Source organism: Camelus ferus, chromosome X (genome assembly GCF_009834535.1).
Source record: "Camelus ferus isolate YT-003-E chromosome X, BCGSAC_Cfer_1.0, whole genome shotgun sequence".
Classification (NCBI taxonomy): Eukaryota; Metazoa; Chordata; class Mammalia; order Artiodactyla; family Camelidae; genus Camelus; species Camelus ferus.
Window position 1 is genome coordinate 53,820,783 of NC_045732.1, and position 20,078 is coordinate 53,840,860.

General features: G+C 36.0%; 1 pseudogene; it reads left to right on the top strand.

The window, feature by feature from the left end:
* The first annotated feature begins 19,609 nt into the window (after positions 1–19,609).
* LOC102521315 lies at positions 19,610–20,072 on the top strand (annotated as a pseudogene).
* Positions 20,073–20,078: the final 6 nt, after the last annotated feature.

The following is a 20,078-nucleotide window of genomic DNA, read 5'->3' on the forward strand; positions in this document are numbered from 1 at the left end:
CCCAGTGTTAGGAGGAGGCGCGATCTGCCTGCCTACAGGTGCTGGGAGCAGCACAGAAGAGGGCGCCAACGGAGGGCCTCTGAAAACAGCAAGCTGAGCTTCCAAAACAGGACGAAGACAGAAAGACTTCACATTCAAAGCACACAGACTCCAGGAGAACACCGACAACCCCCCCCCTTTTTTTTTAATCTGTTTTTACCTGTTCTATTTTCTATTACTGTCTTAATTTTTACTTCTTAATTCATTTCTATTTCTCTTGGGTTTTGATGTCCTGTTATTGACTAGACACAGGTTTCAAATACATCTATTCATCTCCCTCCACCCCCCCCTTTTTTTTTTAAAGATTTTAAAAGGACGTCTCAACCTGATTAATACTCTGCTTCAACTCACTCTTCTATTATTCATTATACACTGTTATCAAAACCTCTTTCTCCCTTCTTTTAAAATTCTTTCTCTCTCCCTCTTATTTTTTTTCTTTTTTTCCTAAGTTCTATTCCTAAATAGGCATTAGATAGATAAAATCCTTAAGGACCAAAATAGACAACTGATACTCCATAAACCACAGTGCCAGAGAGGTATGAGCAAGATGAAGAAGCAGAGAAACATTTCCCAATTAAAAGAACAAGAGAAATCCCCTGAAAGAAAGATCAATGAAATAGACATTGATAGCCTACTAGATCAAGATTTCAAAAAAGCAGTGATCAAATTGCTGAAGGAATTAAAAGAGATAGTGTTTAGAGATATAAAATATGTCAAAAATGAAATTGAAGCTATAAAGAATAGCTAAGTAGAATGGGTAAACTCATTGACAGAGATGAGGAGTGATCTAATAGCTGTGTAAAGCTGACTACATAATGCAGAGGAACGAATTAGTGATCTAGAAGACAGGGCAATAGAAAACACCCATTCAGAAGAACTACAAGATAAGCAAATAAAAATTAATGAAAATAGCATAAGGGACCTATGGGATAATATAAAGCGTCCCAATCTTCGCATAATAGGGGTCCCAGAAGGGGAAGAAAGATCAAAGGAGATTGAAAAGGTTTTGGAAGAAATCATGACTGAAAACTTCCCAAACTTAAAGAAGGAATCAGATATTCAAGTACAGGAATTTCAGAGTGTCCCAAACAGGAAGAACCCAAATAGACCCACACCAAGACATATCATAATCAAGATGGCCAGAGTCAAGGATAAAGAAATGATTCTAAAGGCAGCAAGAGAAAAGCAAAGAGTAAGTTACAAGGGAACCCCCATAAGGCTCTCAGCTGATTTCTCTACACAAACAAAAACTACAGGCCAGAAGGGAGTGACAAGATATATTCAAAGCCTTGAATGAAAAAAAGATTCAGCCTAGGATACTTTATCAAGCAAGGCTATCCTTTAGGATAGAAGGAGAAATAAAGGGTTGCACAGACAAAAAAGCTGCAGGAGTTTAGCAACACTAAACCCATGCTAAAAGAAATATTGAAAGGGCTATTCTAAATAGAAAAGCAGCAGGATGTTACAGAAATGAGAAACTCACAACTGGAAAGGTGATAACTCATGAATTACAAACAAAGTAAACACAAAATTATAAAAGAAGACATACAAATCACTGAGAGTGAGAGAGGGAGGCAGGGAAATATAGAATATTTTTTTCTTTCTTTTTTAAATTTCTTTAACAGTAGGATGGGTTTGAGGTCATGTTACTATCAGTTTAATAAAAACAGTTATAGTAATGGGTTAATAGATTTACAAAAAGGGTAACCACAAGCCAAAAATTTACAAGGGAGTCACAAAAATTAAATAAAATCCATGATAATACAAAGGAAAATTACCAAACAACAAAAGGAAGAAGAAAGGAACAAAGAGGATATACCAATTCAACTGCAAAGATAAGTTCAAAATGGCAATAAACACACATCTATCATTAATTACTGTAAATGTTAATGGAGTAAATGCTCCAGTCAAAAGACATAGAGTGGCAGACTGGATAATAAAGCAAGAACCTTCAATATGCTGCATACAAGAGACCCGCTTTACAGAGAAGGACACATATAGATTGAGAGTGAAAGGATCGAAAAGGATATTCCGTGCAAATGGAAAAGCCAAAAAAGCAGATGCTGCAGTACTGATTTCAGACAAAATAGACTTTAAAACAAAGGCCATAAAGAAAGATAAAGAAGGGCATTTTATAATGATTAAAGGAGTGATACAAGATGAGGATATTACACTCATTAATATATATGCACCCAATATAGGAACACCTAAGTACATACAAGAATTACTAACAGAGAGAAAGGGGGATATTGATGGAAATACAATCATCGTTGGAGATTTTGACACTGCATTAACATCACTAGACAGATCTTCCAAACAGAAAATAAACAAGGCAACAGAGAAATTAAATACTACAATAGAAAAACTAGATTTGGTGGATATATTCAGAGCATTACACCCCCAAAAAATAGGATATACATTCTTTTCAAGTGCACATGGAACATTTTCCAGGATCGATTATGTACGTGGGCACAAAAGAAACCTCAGCAATTTTAAGAAGATAGAAATTATCTCAAGCATCTTTACTGATCACAATGCCATGAAACTGGAAATCAACAACAGAGAAACAAAGGAGAAAAAAAGGAAAGCATGCAGATTAAACAATATGTTATTGAAAAAACAATGGGTCAAATAGGAAATCAAAGCTGAAATTAAAAAATACCTTGAGACAAATGATAATGAAAGCACAACCACTCAAAACCTATGGGACACAGCAAAGGCAGGGCTAAGAGGGAAGTTTATAGCGATACAGGCTTTCCTCAAAAAAGAAAAACAATCTCAAATAAACAAGTTATCCCACCACCTGAATGAATTAGAAAAAGAAGAACAAAGAGCCCCAAAAAGCAACAGAAGGAAGGAAATACTAAAGATCAGAGAGGAATTAAATACAATTGAGATTAACAAGACCATAGAAAAAATCAACCAAACCAAAAGCTGTTTTTTTGAAAAAGTAAATAAAATCGACAAACCTCTGGCCAAACTCACAAAGAAGAAAAAAGAGAGACCACAAATTAGCAAAATAAGAAAGGAAAATGGAGAAATTACAACAAACAAAAAAGAATTACAAAATATCATAAGAGAGTATTATGAAAAACTATATGGAACCAAACTGGATAACCTAGAGGAGATGGACAAGTTTCTGGAAACATACTGTCTAGCAAGAATGCATCAGGAAGAAATTGACCACTTGAACAATCTGATCACTAGAAAGGAAATAGAAACAGCAATTAAAAACCTCCCTGCAAATAAAAGTCCAGGACCGGATGGCTTCACTGGGGAATTCTACCAAACATACAAAGAACTCATACCAGCCCTTCTCAAACTCTTCCAGAAGACTGAAAAGGAGGGAATACTCCCAAACTCATTCTATGAAGCCACCATCACTCTGATACCAAAACCAGGCAAAGACACTACAAAAAAAGAGAATTATAGGCCAATACCTATATGAACTGATGAACATAGATGCCAAAATCCTCACCAAAATTTTAGCAAATAGAATTCAACAACACATAAAAAGGATTATACATCATGACCAAGTGGGGTTCATCCCAGGGACACAAGGCTGGTTCAACATACGCAAATAAATCAATGTAATACATCATATCAACAAGAGAAAGAACAAAAACCACATGATCATCTCAATCGATGCAGAAAAAGCATTTGATAAAATTCAACACCCATTTATGATAAAAACTCTCACCAAAGTGGGTATAGAGGAAACATATCTCAACACCATAAAAGCTATATATGACAAACCTACAGCCAGCATAGTACTCAATGGTGAAAAACTCAAAAGCTTCCCACTAAAATCTGGGACAAGACAAGTATTCACACTATCACCACTCCTATTCAACATAGTCCTGGAAGACCTAGCAACAGCAGTCAGGAAAGAGAAAGAAATAAATGGGATCCAAATTGGAAAAGAAGAGGTAAAAGTGTCATTATATGCCAATGATATGTTACTATATATAGAAAACCCTAAAAGGTCCACACAAAAGCTACTAGAGCTGATTGAAGAATTCAGCAAGGTAGCAGGTTACAAAATTAACGTTCAAAAATCAGTTGCATTTCTTTACACTAACGATAAATCAACAGAAGAAGAAAGTAAAAAACAATGCCCTTTAAAATAGCACCCAGAGTAATAAAATACCTAGGAATAAATCTAACCAAGGAGGTGAAAGAATTATACACAGAAAACTATAAACCATTGATGAAGGAAATTAAAGAAGACTTTAAAAAATGGAAATATATTCCATGCTCCTGGATTGGAAGAATCAATATTGGTAAAATGGTCACACTGCCCAAGGTGATCTACAGATTTAACGTAATCCCTATCAAATTACCCAGGACATATTTCACAGAACTAGAAAAAATCATAATAATATTTATATGGAACCATCAAAGACCTAGAATTGCCAAAGCATTACTGAAGAGAAAGAAAGAGGCTGGAGGAATAACTCTCCCAGACTTCAGAAAATACTATAGAGCCACAGTCATCAAGACAGCATGGTATTGGTACCAAAACAGACATATAGACCAATGGAACAGAATAGAGAGCCCAGAAATGAACCCACAAATTTTTGGTCAACTCATCTTTGACAAAGGAGGCAAGAAAATCCAATGGAATAAAGACAGTCTCTTCAGCAAATGGTGTTGGGAAAACTGGACAGCAGCATGTAAAAGAATGAAGCTAGAACACTCCCTTACACCATACACAAAAATCAACTCAAAATGGATTAAAGACTTAAACATAAGACAAGATACAATAAACCTCCTAGAGGAAAACATAGGCAAAACATTATCTGACATACATTTCAAAAATTTTCTCCTAGAAGAAATAAAAGCAAGAATAAACAAATGGGACTTAATGAAACTTACAAGCTTCTGCACAGCTAAGGAAACCAGAAGCACAACAAGAAGAAAACCTACGGAATGGGAGAAAATTTTTGCAAGTGAAACCGACAAAGGCTTGATCTCCAGAATATATAAGCAGATCATACGACTCAATAAGAAAAAAATAAACAACCCAATCCAAAAATGGGCAGAAGACCTAAACAAGCAATTCTCCAAGGAAGACATACAAATGATCAAAAAGCACATGAAAAAATGCTCAATATCACTAATTATCTGAGAAATGCAAATCAAAACTACAGTGAGGTATCACCTCACACCAGTCAGAATGGCCGTCATTCAAAAATCCACAAATGCCTACTGCTGGAGAGGCTGTGGAGAAAGGGGAACCCTCCTACACTGCTGGTGGAAATGCAGTTTGGTGCAGCCACTATGGAAAACAGTGTGGAGATTCCTCAAAAGACTAGGAATAGACTTACCATATGATCCAGGAATCCCACTCCTGGGATTGTATCCATAAGGAAATCTACTTCAGGATGACACCTGCACCCCAATGTTCATAGCAGCACTATTTACAATAGCCAAAACATGGAAACAGCCTAAATGTCCATCAACAGGTGACTCGATAAGAAAGTGGTGGTGTATTTATACAATGGAATACTACTCAGCCATAAAAACCGACAACATAATGCCACTTTCAGCAACATGGATGCTCCTGGAGAATGTCATTCTAAGTGAAGTAAGCCAGAAAGAGAAAGAAAAATACCATATGTGATCGCTCATATGTGGAATCTAAAAAACAAAAACAAATACAAACAAACAAACAGAAACAAAGTGTAAATTAGGACAGAAATAGACTCACAGACAGAGAATACAGACTTGTTGTTACAAGGTGGGTGGGGGGTGGGAAGGGATAGACTGGTATTTCAAAATTGTAGAATAGATAAACAAGATTACCTGTAAAGCACCGGGAAATATACACAAAATGTTATTATAACTCACAGAGAAAAAAATGTGACAATGAGTGTGTATATGTCCATGAATGACTGAAAAATTGTGCTGAACACTGGAATTTGACACAACATTGTAAAATGATTATAAATCAATAAAAAATGTTAAAAAAATAAGTCATAAACCATGATCAAGTTGGATTCATTCAAGGGTCACAAGGGTAGTTCAACGTACATAAATCAATCACTGTGATACTCCACACCAACAAAAGAAAGGGTAAACATCACACAATCATCTCATTAGATGCAGAAAATAACATTTGATAAAATTCAACATCGATTCTTGATAAAAACCCTAATCAAAGTGGATATAGAGGGAACATATCTCAACATAATAAAAGCTATATATTTATGAGAAACTCACAGCCAATGTAATACTCAAGGGTGAAAAGCTGAAAGCCTTCCTGCTAAAACCTGGAAAAAGTTATGGATGCCCACTCTGGCCACTTCTATTCAACACAGTATTTGAAGTCCGAGATACAACAATCAGGCAAGAAAAAGAAATAAAAGGGATTCAGATTTAAGGGAAGAGGTAAAATTGTCATTATGTGCAGATGACATGATACTATATATATATATAAAACCCTTTAGATTCCACACAAAAACTACTGGAAGTGATAAACAAATTCTGCAAGGTAGCAGGATACAGGATTAACATACAGAAATCTGTTGCATTTCTTTAAAAATGAAACACCAGAAAAGGAAATTTAAAAAAAAAATCACTTTTAAAATCACATCAGAATATTAAAATATTATTAATAAACCTGACCAAGGAGGTGAAATACTTATATGTTGAGATTATAAAACATTGATAAAGGAAATTGAAGATTATTCAAAGAAATGGCAATGCTCTCAGATCGGAAGAATTAATATTGTTAAAATGGCCATACTACCCAAAGCAATCTACAAATTTAATGTGATCCTTATCAATTTACTTATGACATTTTGCACAGAGCTAAAACAAATAATTCTAAAATTTACATGGAACTATAAAAGAACCAGAATTGCCAAAGCAATCCTGAGTAAAAAGAACAAAGCTGGAAGCATAATCCTCCCAGGCTTCAGACAGTACTACAAAGCTACAGTAATCAAAACAGAATTGTACTGGCACAAAAACAGACGTATGGATCAATGGAACAGAATAGAGAGCCCAGAAATAAACCTACATACCTACAGTTAACTAATCTTTGACAAAGAAGGCAAAAATATACAATGAAGAAAAGACAGTCTCTTCAGCAAGTGGTGTTGGAAAAGCTGGACAACTGTGTGTAAATTATTGAAATTAAAGCACTTCCTCACACCATACAAAAAAAAAACTCAAAATGGCTTAAAGACTTAAATATAAGCTAGAACACCATAAAACTCCTAGAAGAAAACATAGGCAAAGCATTATCTGATAAAATCGTAGTAATATTTTCTTAGGTCTATCACCCAAGGCAATAGAAATAAAAGCAAAAATAAACAAATGGGACCTAATCAAACTTATAAGCTTTTGCACAGCAAAGGAAACCAGAAGTAAAACAAGAAGAAAACCTACGGAATGGGAGAAAATTTTTGCAAACAATGCAACCTATGTGACCTACAAGGGCTTGATTTCCAGAATATAAAATCAGGCCATACAATAATTAAAAAAACAAACAACCCAATTAAAAGATGGGCAGAAGACCTAAGTAGACATTTCTCCAAAGAAGACATATCAATGGCCAATAAACACATAAAAAGATGCTCAATATCGCTAATTATTAAGAGAAGTGCAAATCAAGACTACAATGAAGTATCACCTTACACTGATCAAAATGGCTATCATCATAAAGTCTACAAATAATAAATGCTGGAGAGAGTGTGGAGAAAAGGGAACCCTCCTACACTGTTGGCGGGACTGTAAATTGGAGCAGCCACTATGGAGAACAGTCTGGAGGTTCCTTAAGGATACTAAAAATAAGTTACCATATGATTCAGCAATCCTGTTCCTAGGTATATATCCAGTGAATACTCTAATTTGGAAAGATATATGCAACCCGGTGTTCACAGCAGCAATATTTACAACAGCCAAAACATGGAAGCAACCTAATTGTCCATTGACAGATGAATAGATACAGAAAATGAAAGGCTGCTCAGCAATAAAACCATTTGGATCAACATGGATGGACCTAGAGATTATCATACTAAGTGATGTAAGTCAGACAGAGAAAAACAAATATGATATCACTTTTATGTGAAATCTAAAATCTGATACAAATTAACTTACTTACATAACAGGAACAGATTCACAGACATAGAAAACAAACTTATGGTTACCAAAGAGAAAAGGTTGGGAAGGGATGAATTATGAGTTTGGACTTAGCAGATATAAACTACTATATAAAAAACAGATAAACAAGGCACTATTGTATAGCACAGGGGAATATATTCAATATCTTGTAGTAAACTATAATGGAAAAGAAAATGAAAAAGATATCAATATGTATAACTGAATAACTTTGCTGTACACCAGAAACTAACACAATATTGTAAATTAACTAACTTCAATAAAAATGTTTTTAAAAAATAGAAATAAAATATTTCAAAAAGAAATGTTTGGCCATGTGAATAAATAATTCAGGCTAAATATATGAATGACAGCACTGTATCAATTTTACTGAAATCCTACCCTTTGTGTTTCATCTTTTCCATAGCAACAACATGTAAGTAGGAGCAACTCAACAAATACTTGTAAAAACTCTAAGATCTTTAAAAATGTTTCTCTCCCCTGGCCTATTTACACTTTAAAAGAAAAACAAATGAGTTGGGAGAATGGTTAAAGGTATTCCATTTCCAGGAGACTGTCCTGGTGCTATTAGCATTATAATGCATTCTCCTTGAATGCTAGGGGTTATGAACAGAATTACTGGAGTGATCCAGTATTACATGATAACCAACCTCTAATAACTCAGACGCTTTAGAAGCACTGCTGGTAATTACAGGTTGGTTGTCATATTGATCAAGACTTTAGATTAAATCAATGAAAGGACAGGTAACAAGGCAACTTTTGTTTCTGACATTTAAAAGTTAAATTTTACAGAAGCCCATAGCTTCTCAAGTGCCTGCTTTTCCTGTTTTGTGTTGTATTTGACATTTTAAATATTTTTAAGCTTCCTAAATGGCATGGAAAGTAGGTTTTATTCAATATCAAAAGTGGGGGAGGATAGGCGGCAAGAATATACAATGGAGAAAAGATAGTCTCTTCAATAAATGGTGTTGGGAAAACTTATCTACATGCAAAGAAATGAAAGTGGACCTTTTTCTTAAACTATATAGGACAATGAACTCAAAATGGGTTAAATGCTTAAATGGAAGCCCTGAAACCACAAAACTTCTAGAAGAAAATATTGACAGTACGCTGTTTGACACTGGCCTTAGAAATATATTCTTTGGATCTGTCACTTCAGACAAGGGCAACAACAGCAGAAATAAACAAATGGGATAACATCAAATTAAAAAGCTTTTGTACATCAAAGGAAATAATCAACAAAATGAAAAGACCATCTACTGAATAAGAGAAAATATTTTCAAACAACACATCTGATAAGGGGTTAATATCCAAATTATGTAAAGAAATAATACAACTCAATATTTTTAAAAAGACAAAAGAACTTATTTACAAAACAGAAACAGACTCAAATACATAGAAAACAAAGTTATGGCTACCAGGGGGTAAGAGGGTGGGAAAGGATAAACTGAGAATTTGAGATTTGCAGATACTAACTACTATGTATAAAATAAAGAGCAAGTTTCTACTGTATAGCACAGGGAACTATATTCAATATTTTGTAGTAATTTATAATGAAAATGAATACATGTATGTATATGTGTGACTGAACTAGTATGCTGTACACCAGAAATTGATACAACATTGTACACTGACTATACTTCAATTTAAAAAATGAAGTTGCAGAAATTTTTTTAATTAAAAAGTCAGATTTAAAAATGTACAAAGGACCTGAACAGACATTTCTCCAAAGATGTAGAAATTACCAACAGACATATGAAAAGATGCTCAACATCACTAACCATCAGGGAAATGCAAATCAAAACCACAATGAGATATCACCTCACACCTGTCAGAATGACTATCATCAAAAAGGCCACAAATAACAAATGTTGGTAAGGTTGTGAAGAAAAGGGAACCCTATGGCACTATTGGTGGGAATCTAAATTGGTGCAGCCACTATGGAAAACAGTATGGAGTTTCCTCAAAAAATGAAAAATAAAACTACCATGTGATCCACCAATTCCACTTCTGGATATTTGCCCAAAGAACACAAAAACACTAATTTGAAGAGATATATACACCCTTATGTTCAATGCAGCGTTGTTTACAATAGCCAAGTTATGGAAGCAAACTAAGTCCCCACTGATAAAAGAATGGATAAAGATGTGAGATATACATGTATGTAACTCAACTGTAAAAAAGAATGGAATCTTACCATTTGCAGCAACATGGATGAACCTAGAGTGTGTTATGCTTAGTGAAATAAGTCAGAAAAACAAAGATAAATATATATGACCTCACTGAAATGTGGAATCTAGAAACAAAACAAATGTACAAACAAAACAAAACAGAAAGAAACTTACAGATCCAGAGAGCAAACTGGGAGTTACCAGAGGGAAGAGGGGTGGGAGGTTGGGTGAAATAAATCAAGGGGATTAAGAAGTACAAAATTCCAGTTATAAAATAAGTAAGTCACAGGGATGTAATATACAGCATAAGGAATATAATCAGTAACTGTAACAATATTATATGGTGATAGATAGTTCTTTAACTTATTGTGATGAGCATTTCTAATGTATGTAAATGTTGAGTCACTATGTTGTACACTTGGAAATAACATAATATTGTACATCAACTACAAGTCAATAAACAGAAACAAACAAATAAAAAAATCAAAAGGGGGGATAAAATAAGTAAAATAAGACTTTTGTTTTTCCTTCAAAGTCTTCAGTATCTCTCTATTCTTTCATAAAGCCATAAATCCCCTATAGGGAAAGTTCCATCAGAAATAAGTGTTAAATAGAGACCACTTCATTACCCTCTTTCTCTTGTAAATCCTCTTGAATTTTTAATCTCATTTTATATAAATAAACAAACAAGCAAATAAATAAATATTGCTTTTAGTTTACTCATGGAACCTATGCATGAGTTTGGGCAGTATATTATTCTTAAAATAATAATGGACATTGAAAGCTACTGAGTTAAAACATTGCAGTTTATTTTATTTCATTTTAAACATATTTGGTAAAGAGACAACCTCTAATGTATTTATCTTCAATTACTGGCTTTGTTTCATGTGTAGAAGTCTTATCTCTGCAAAAACTTCTGTTTCTTTAAGGCAGAAATAGAGTCTATATCATCTTAGTATCTTCCACAACACATAGCACAGTGATTAACTCCCAATATCATAAATAAAAACCTACATATATAAATAAATATTTGTTGATATCTCATGATTCCTGCCTCCTTTATTAAATGATAAGCATACAATATTTGTCAGCTATTAAGACTTAATGTGCTGAAAAGGTCTTCCTGTTTTGGGGTGTACATCTTTACTTCTGCAATTAGCTCCTTGTGTGCATAATTAGCCACTTGTTGACATATTGGCCACTTACTTTTTTTTTTTTTAGGATATTCATTAGCAAAGTGCAGGTGCACTTTGGGGACCTATAACTAGTTGCAGCTGAAAAATAAAGGCCAAAAAATGTCTAATATCCCTTGATATTTTGTCTCTTGTTGTTCTAACTCTTACAGCCATCAAATCTTTAAAATTTCTCCTCAGTTCCATTGTCAGGAATTTTATGGAAGTTTGAAAAAAGTAATTTCTTCTTAAATACAATTGTAGTAAGTAAGCAAAAAGGAAAATAAGAAGAATATCTTGAAACCAATTTCTGCAGAAACTCTAAAAAGGAGCATTGGAAGATTAAAAGTAGACAAGGAAAATCTCCATTTTATAAACCACTTTTCCACAGAAACTTTCTATTTGAATCAATTCACATTTTGTACAATATTAGGACAAATTGTGCAAGATAAAGTCAGGAGACCAGTGGGAGATCCTTTTAAACTATCGAAAGTTTCACATGATGGAGACTTGTCAAATGGAAAGATGTAATTTGACTATGATGATGATGATGATGATGATTAGTTATTGAGTTGGGGGAGTTCCTTATATATCTTGGATATTAACCCTTTGTCAGATATATAGTTTGCAAGTATTTTCTCCCATCCTGTAGGTTGCCTCTTCACTTCACTGATCATTTCCCTTACTGTACAGAGCTTTTTAGCTTTTGCAGTACCACTTGTCTATTTTTGCTTTTGGTGCTGTATCAAAGAAACCATTGTCAAAGCCAATATCAAGATGCTTTATCCTGGAGAGAGAGAAGATGGTGGAGAAGAAGGATGCTCTTAGCTCACCCTCTCCCAAAAATGCACCAAGACTCACATTCACAGACCCAGTCAGCACTAGAGCACCTGCGGAACTCCAACAGAACATTGCCCTCTTCAAAAGATAAAGACGCCAAAAATCTGGTAGGAGAAAAGGAAAAAAGAAAGAACAAAAGGCAAAGCAGAGCGGGATGGGTCCCACGGGGAGGGAGCGGCAAAGGAGGACAGGCGCTCCTTCGCTGGATCTCTCCTCTCCAACTGAGAGGCCAGCGGAACGCAGTGGGAGCCTCTGAGGCTCAGATCTGTACAGAGAAGCCCTTGACTGACAGAACTAAGTTAAATGGGCACAGAGGATCCCCGTGACACCCAGCCTGAGACGCAGGCTGGCAGCTGTGGGCAGGGCCAGGCTGCCAGAGCTGGGCGGAGGACGGGGACGGTTGCATTGAGGCAGCCCTGGGGGACTGTAAGGGGCTGCACACCATGGCTTTGGGCACACAGGGCAGAACAACCTGGGCCCTCCATAAAACAACACGGTTGATGTGCCCTGGGGGGAAGGGTGCATACCCCCATCTCTGAAAACCCATATAAAGTTTTCGGGGGAAGAGAGGTGGGGCTCAACCACAGCCACCATATCCTCTGGTGCTTAGCACCCAGGCAGGGGTGGGGACGAAGCCTGTACCCGCATCAAAGGGGTTAGCAGCCTCAAAGGCCAAACTGAGAATTGTCTACAGCCCGAGGCAGGTAGGATCCTTCCATCCTGGTCCCTCAAAGAACTTGCTCCACCAAGACAAACAAGGAAATGGATTTTGCCCTGGACCAGGGACAAGGCTGTCCCTCGGTCTTCCCCGAGCCCACCTGTGGAGCGCCAATCCGAGGTGGAGCCCGCAGGTACACAGAGCAGTGGAGCTAACGGTGCCAGGAAAGGGAGGGTGGCCCCCCACCTTTCGGGAAGGAACACAGCCCCTGACCACAGTGCTGGGAGAGGGCGCGACATGCCCTCCTACCGGGCCAGTCTGCAACATCGGACTGCAGCATCAGGAGGGGCAGTGACCCGCCACCCATAGCAAAGGAGAGCTGCACCTGACCAAGTGTTGGGAGGAGGTGAGATCTGCTTGCCTACAGGTACTGAAAGCAGCACAGAAGAGGGCGCCAATTGAGGGCCTCTGGAAACAGCAAGCTGAGCTTCCAAAACAGGACAAAGACAGAAAGACTTCACATTAAAAGCAGACAGACTCCAGAACACCCCCCAACTTTTTTTTTTTAAATCTGTTTTTACTGTTCTATTTTCAATTACCCTATTAATTTTTACTTCTTTCTATTTCTCTTGGGTTTTGATGTCCTGTTATTGATTAGACAAAGGTTTCAAATACATCTTTTCATCTTTTCCCCTTTTTTCTTAAAGGTTTTAAAAGGACGTCTCAACCCGACTGATACTCTGCTTCAACTTGCTCTTCTATTATTCATTATACACTGTTTTCAAATCTTTTTTCTCCCTCCTTTTAAAATTCTTTCTCTCTCTCTTTTCTTTTTTCCCTAAGTCTTATTCCTAAATAGGCATTAAATAGATAAACTCCTTAAGGACCACAATAGGTAACTGATACTCCATAAACCACAGTGCCAGAGAGGTATGAGCAAGATGAAGAAGCAGAGAAACATTTCCCAATTAAAAGAACAAGAGAAATCCCCTGAAAGAAAGATCAATGAAATAGATATTGATAGCCTACTAGATCAAGATTTCAAAAAAGCAGTGATCAAATTGCTGAAGGAATTAAAAGAGATAGTGTTTAGAGATATAAAATATGTCAAAAATGAAATTGAAGCTATAAAGAATAGCTAAGTAGAATGGGAAAACTCATTGACAGAGATGAGGAATGATCTAATAGCTGTGCAGAGCTAACTAGATAATGCAGAGGAACAAATTAGTGACCTAGAAGACAGGACAATAGAAAGCACCCAATCAGAAGAGCTTCAAGAGAAAAAAATAAAAAATAATGAAAATAGCATAAGGGACCTATGGGATAATATAAAGCGTCCCAATCTTCGCATAATAGGGGTCCCAGAAGGGGAAGAAAGATCAAAGAGGATTGAAAAGGTTTTTGAAGAAATCATGACTGAAAACTTCCCAAACTTAAAGAAGGAATCAGATATTCAAGTACAGGAATTTCAGAGTGTCCCAAACAGGAAGAACCCAAATAGACCCACACCAAGACATATATAATCAAGATGGCCAGAGTCAAGGATAAAGAAATGATCCAAAAGGCAGCAAGAGATAAACAAAGAGTGAGTTACAAGGGAACTCCCATAAGGCTCTCAGGTGATTTCTCTACACAAACACTACAGGCCAGAAGGGAGTGGCAAGATATATTCAGAGTCCTGAATGAAAAAAAGATTCAGCCTAGGATACTTTATCAAGCAAGGCTATCCTTTAGCATAGAAGAAGAAATAAAGAATTTCACAGACAAGAAAAAGCTGCAGAGTTTAGCAACACTAAACCCATGCTAAAAGAAATATTCAAAGGTCTACTCTAAATAGAAAAGCAGCAGGATGCTACAGAAATGAGAAACACATAACTGGAAAGGTGATAACTCATGAATTACAAATAAAGTAAACATGAAATTATAAAAGAAGACAAACAAATCACTGAGAGTGGGAGAGGGAGGCAGGGAAATATAGAATATTTTTTTCTTTCTTTTTAAAATTTTTTTAACAGTAGGATGGGTTTGAGGTCATGTTACTATCAGTTTGATAAAAACAGTTACAGTAATGAGCTAATAGATTTACGAAAAAGGGTAACAACAAGCCAAAAACTTGCAAGGAAGTCACAAAAACTAAATAAAATCCATGATAATACAAAGGAAAATTATCAAACCACAAAAGGAAGAAGAAAGGAACAAAGAGGATATACCAATTCAACTGCAAAGGTAAGTTCAAAATGGCAATAAACACACATCTATCATTAATTACTGTAAATGTTAATGGACTAAATGCTCCAGTCAAAACACATAGTGGCAGACTAGATAATAAAGCAAGAACCTTCCATATGCTGTATACAAGAGACCCACTTTACGGAGAAGGCCACATATAGATTGAGAGTGACAGGATGGAAAAAGATATTCCATGCAAATGGAAAAGCCAAAAAAGCAGGTGCTGCAGTACTGATTTCAGACAAAATAGATTTTAAAACAAAGGCCATAAAGAAAGATAAAGAAGGAAATTTGATAATGATTAAAGGAGTGATACATTATGTGGACATTACACTCATTAATATATATGCACCCAATATAGGAGCATCTAAGTACATAGAACAATTACTAACAGAGATAAAGGGGGATATTGATGGGAATACAATCATAGTTGGAGATTTTAACACTGCATTAACATCACTGGACAGATCTTCCAGACAGAAAATAAACAAGGCAACAGAGAAATTAAATAATACAATAGAAAAACTAGATTTGGTGGATATTTTCAGAGCATTACACCCCCCAAAAATAGGATATACATTCTTTTCAAGTACACATGGAACATTTTCCAGGATCGATCATGTTTGGACACAAAAGAAACCTCAACAATTTTAAGAAGAAAGAAATTATCTCAAGCATCTTTAATGACCACAATGCCATGAAACTAGAAATCAACAACATAGAAACAATGGAGAAAAAAAGGAAAGCATGGAGATTGAACAATATGTTATTGAACAAACAATAGGTCAATGAGTAAATCAAAGCTGAAATTAAGAAATACCTTGAGACAAATGACAATGAAAGCACAACCACTCAAAATCTATGGGACACAGCAAAGGCAGTGCTAAGAGGGAAGTTAATAGTGATACAGGCCTTCCTCAGAAAATAAGAACAATCTCAAATAAACAATTTAACCCACCACCTGAATGAATTAGAAAAGGAAGAACAAAAAGCCCAAAAAGGCAGCAGAAGGAAGGAAATAATAAAGATCAGGGAGGAAATAAATACAATAGAGATTAACAAGACCATAGAAAAAATCAACCAAACCAAAAGCTGGTTATTTGAAAAAGTAAATAAACTCGACAAACCTCTGGCCAAACTCACAAAGAAGGAAAAAGAGAGAGCACAAATTAGAAAATAAGAAAGGAAAATGGAGAAATTACAACAAACAAAATAGAAATACAGAAGATATGTGAGAATAGTATGAAAAACAATATGGAACCAAACTGGATAACCTAGAGGACATGGAGAAGTTTCTGGAAACATACTGTCCAGCAAGAATGCATCAGGAAGAAATTGACCACTTGAACAATCTGATCACTAGAAAGGAAATAGAAATAGCAATTAAAAACCTCCCTACAAATAAAAGTCCAGGACCGGACGGCTTCACCGGGGAATTCTACCAAACATACAAAGAAGAACTCATACCAGTCCTTCTCAAACTTCCAGACGATTGAAAAGGAGGGAATACTCCCAAACTCATTCTATGAAGCCACCATCACCCTGATACCAAAACCAGGCAAAGACACTACAAAAAAAGAGAATTATAGGCCAATATCACTGATGAACATAGACGCCAAAATCCTTACCAAAATTTTAGCAAATAGAATCCAACAACACATAAAAAAGATTATACATCATGACCAAGTGGGGTTCATCCCAGGGACACAAGGCTGGTTCAACATACGCAAATCAATCAGTGTAATACATCACATCAACAAGAGAAAGGACAAAAACCACATGATCATCTCAATCGATGCAGAAAAAGCATTTGATAAAATTCAACACCCATTTATGATAAAAACTCTCGCCAAAGTGGGTATAGAGGGAACATATCTCAACATAATAAAAGCTATATATGACAAACCTACAGCCAGCATAGTACTCAACAGTGAAAAACTCAAACACTTCTCACTAAAATCTGGGACAAGTCAAGGCTGCCCACTATCACCACTCCTATTCAACATAGTCTTAGAAGTCCTAGCCACAGAAATCAGGCAAGAGAGAGAAATAAAAGGGATCCAAATTGGAAAAGAAGAAGTAAAAGTGTCACTATATGCTGATGACATGTTACTGTATATAGAAAACCGTAAAAGGTCCACACAAAAACTACTAGAGCTGATTGAAGAATTCAGCAAGGTAGCAAGTTACAAGATTAACGTTCAAAAATCAGTTGCATTTCTTTACACTAATGATGAATCAAAAGAAAAAGAAAGTAATGATACAATCCCACATACATTTCAAAAATTTTCTCCTTGAAGAAATAAAAGCAAGAATAAACAAATGGGACCTAATGAAACTTACAAGCTTCTGCACAGCAAAGGAAACCAGAAGTACAACAAGAAGACAACCTACTGAATGGGAGAAAATTTTTGCAAATGAAACTGACAAAGGCTTGATCTCCAGAATATATAAGCAGCTCATATGACTCAATAAGAAAAAAAATAAACAACCCAATCCAAAAATGGGCAGAAGACCTAAACAAGCAATTCTCCAAGGAAGACATACAAATGATTAAAAGGCACATGAAAAAATGCTCAATATCACTAATTATCTGAGAAATGCAAATCAAAACTGCAATGAGGTATCACCTCACACCAGTCAGAATGGCCATCATTCAAAAGTCCACAAATGACAAATGCTGGAGAGGCTGTGGAGAAAGGGGAAACCTCCTACACTGCTGGTGGAAATGCAGTTTGGTGCTGTCACTATAGAAAACAGTGTGGAGAATCCTCAGAAGACTAGGAATAGACTTCCCATGTGACCCAGGAATCCCGCTCCTGGGCTTGTATCCAGAATGAATCCTACTTCAGGATGACACCTGCACCCCAATGTTCATAGCAGCACTATTTGCAATAGCCAAAACATGGAAACAGCCTAAATATCCATCAACAGGTGACTGGATAAAGAAGAGGTGGTATATTTATACAATGGAGTTCTACTCAGCCATAAAAACCGACAACATAACGCTATTTGCAGCAACATGGAAGCTCCTGGAGAATGTCATTCTAAGTGAAATAAGCCAGAAAGAGAAAGAAAAATACCATATGTGATCGCTCATATGTGGAATCTAAAAAACAAAAACAAAAACAAAGAAACAAACAAAAACAAAGCATAAATACAGGACAGAAATAGACTTACAGACAGAGAATACAGACTTGTGGTTGCCAGGGGGGTGGAGGGTGGGAAGGGATAGACTGGGATTTCAAAATTGTAGAATAGATAAACAAGATTATACTGTATAGCACAGGGAAATATACACAAAATGTTATGATAACTCACAGAGAAAAAAATGTGACAATGAGTGTGTATATGCCCATGTATGGTGAAAAATTGTGCTGAACACTGGAATTTGACACAACATTGTAAAATGATTATAAATCAATAAAAATGTTAAAAAAGCTTTATCCTTTTTTTCTTCTAGAAGATTTAATGTTTCATATCTTATGTTTATCCCTTTAAACCTTTTTGAGTTGATTTTAGCATACAAGATAAGAGAGCAATTTCATTCTGTTGGATGTGGGTATTCAGTATTCTCAACACCATTTATTGAAATTACTATCTTTTCCACATTGCATATTATTGTCCCTCTTGTCAAAGATCAGTTTACCATAAATGTGCGGATTTATTTCTGAGCTCTCTAATTTGTTCCATTGGTCAATATGTTGTTTTTATAATAGTACCATAGTATTTTGATTACTAGAGCTTTGTAATACATTTTGGAATCAAGAAGTGAGTTGCCTTCTGTTTTGTTCAAGTTTGCTTTGGCTAGCTGGGGTTGCTTGTGGTTCTATATGAATTTTAGGATAGCATTTTTCTATTTCTGTAGAAATACCATTGGGATATTTACAGAGATTGCGTTACATCTCCAGATCCCTTTAGGTAGCATTGGCATTTTGAGAATATTAATTCTTCCAATACATGAAGACAGGATGTCTTTCCATTCATTGCTACTTTTTATACTTATTTCACCAATGTTTTAAAGTTTTCAGGGTACAAGTATTTTGCTTCCTTGCTTAAGTTTATTCTTAGTTATTTATAAAAATAGGAAAAAGATCTGAATAGATATTTCTCCAAAGAAGAATATATTATAGTGTGCTCAAGATCACTAACCATCAGCGAAATGTAAATCAAAACTACAGTGAGATGTCTCCTCATACTTATTAGGATGGCTATTACCAAATAAAAAATAAAAAGTGTTGGTGAGGATTTGGTAGAAATGAAAACTAGTACAACTCTTACGGAAATCTATATGTAGGTTCCTCAAACAATCAAAAATATAACTATCTTTTTGGCAATGGGTTTGCCACCAGGACACAGGGTCATGAAAACCACTGCTAAATCTAAGCCAAAATGGGAAAGGAGAAGACTCACATCAACATCATGGTCATCAGACATGTAGATTCTGGCAAGTCTACCATCACTGGCCATCTGATCTACAAATGTGGTGGCATCGACAAAGGAACCATTGAAAAGTTTAAGAAGGAGACTGCCTAGATGGGAAAGGACTCCTTCAAGTATGCCTGGGTCTTGGACAAACTGAAGGCAGAACATGAGCGCGGTATCACCATTGATATCTCCCTGTTGAAATTCGAGACCAGCAAGTACTACGTGACCATCATTGATGCCCTAGGACACAGAGACTATATCAAAAACACGGTTACAGGCACATCTCAGGCTGACTGTGCTGTCCTCATTGTTGCTGCTGGGGTTGGTGAATTTGAAGCAGGTATCTACAAGAATGGGCAGACCCATGAGCATGCCTTTCTGGCTTACACTCTGGGTGTGAAACAACTAATC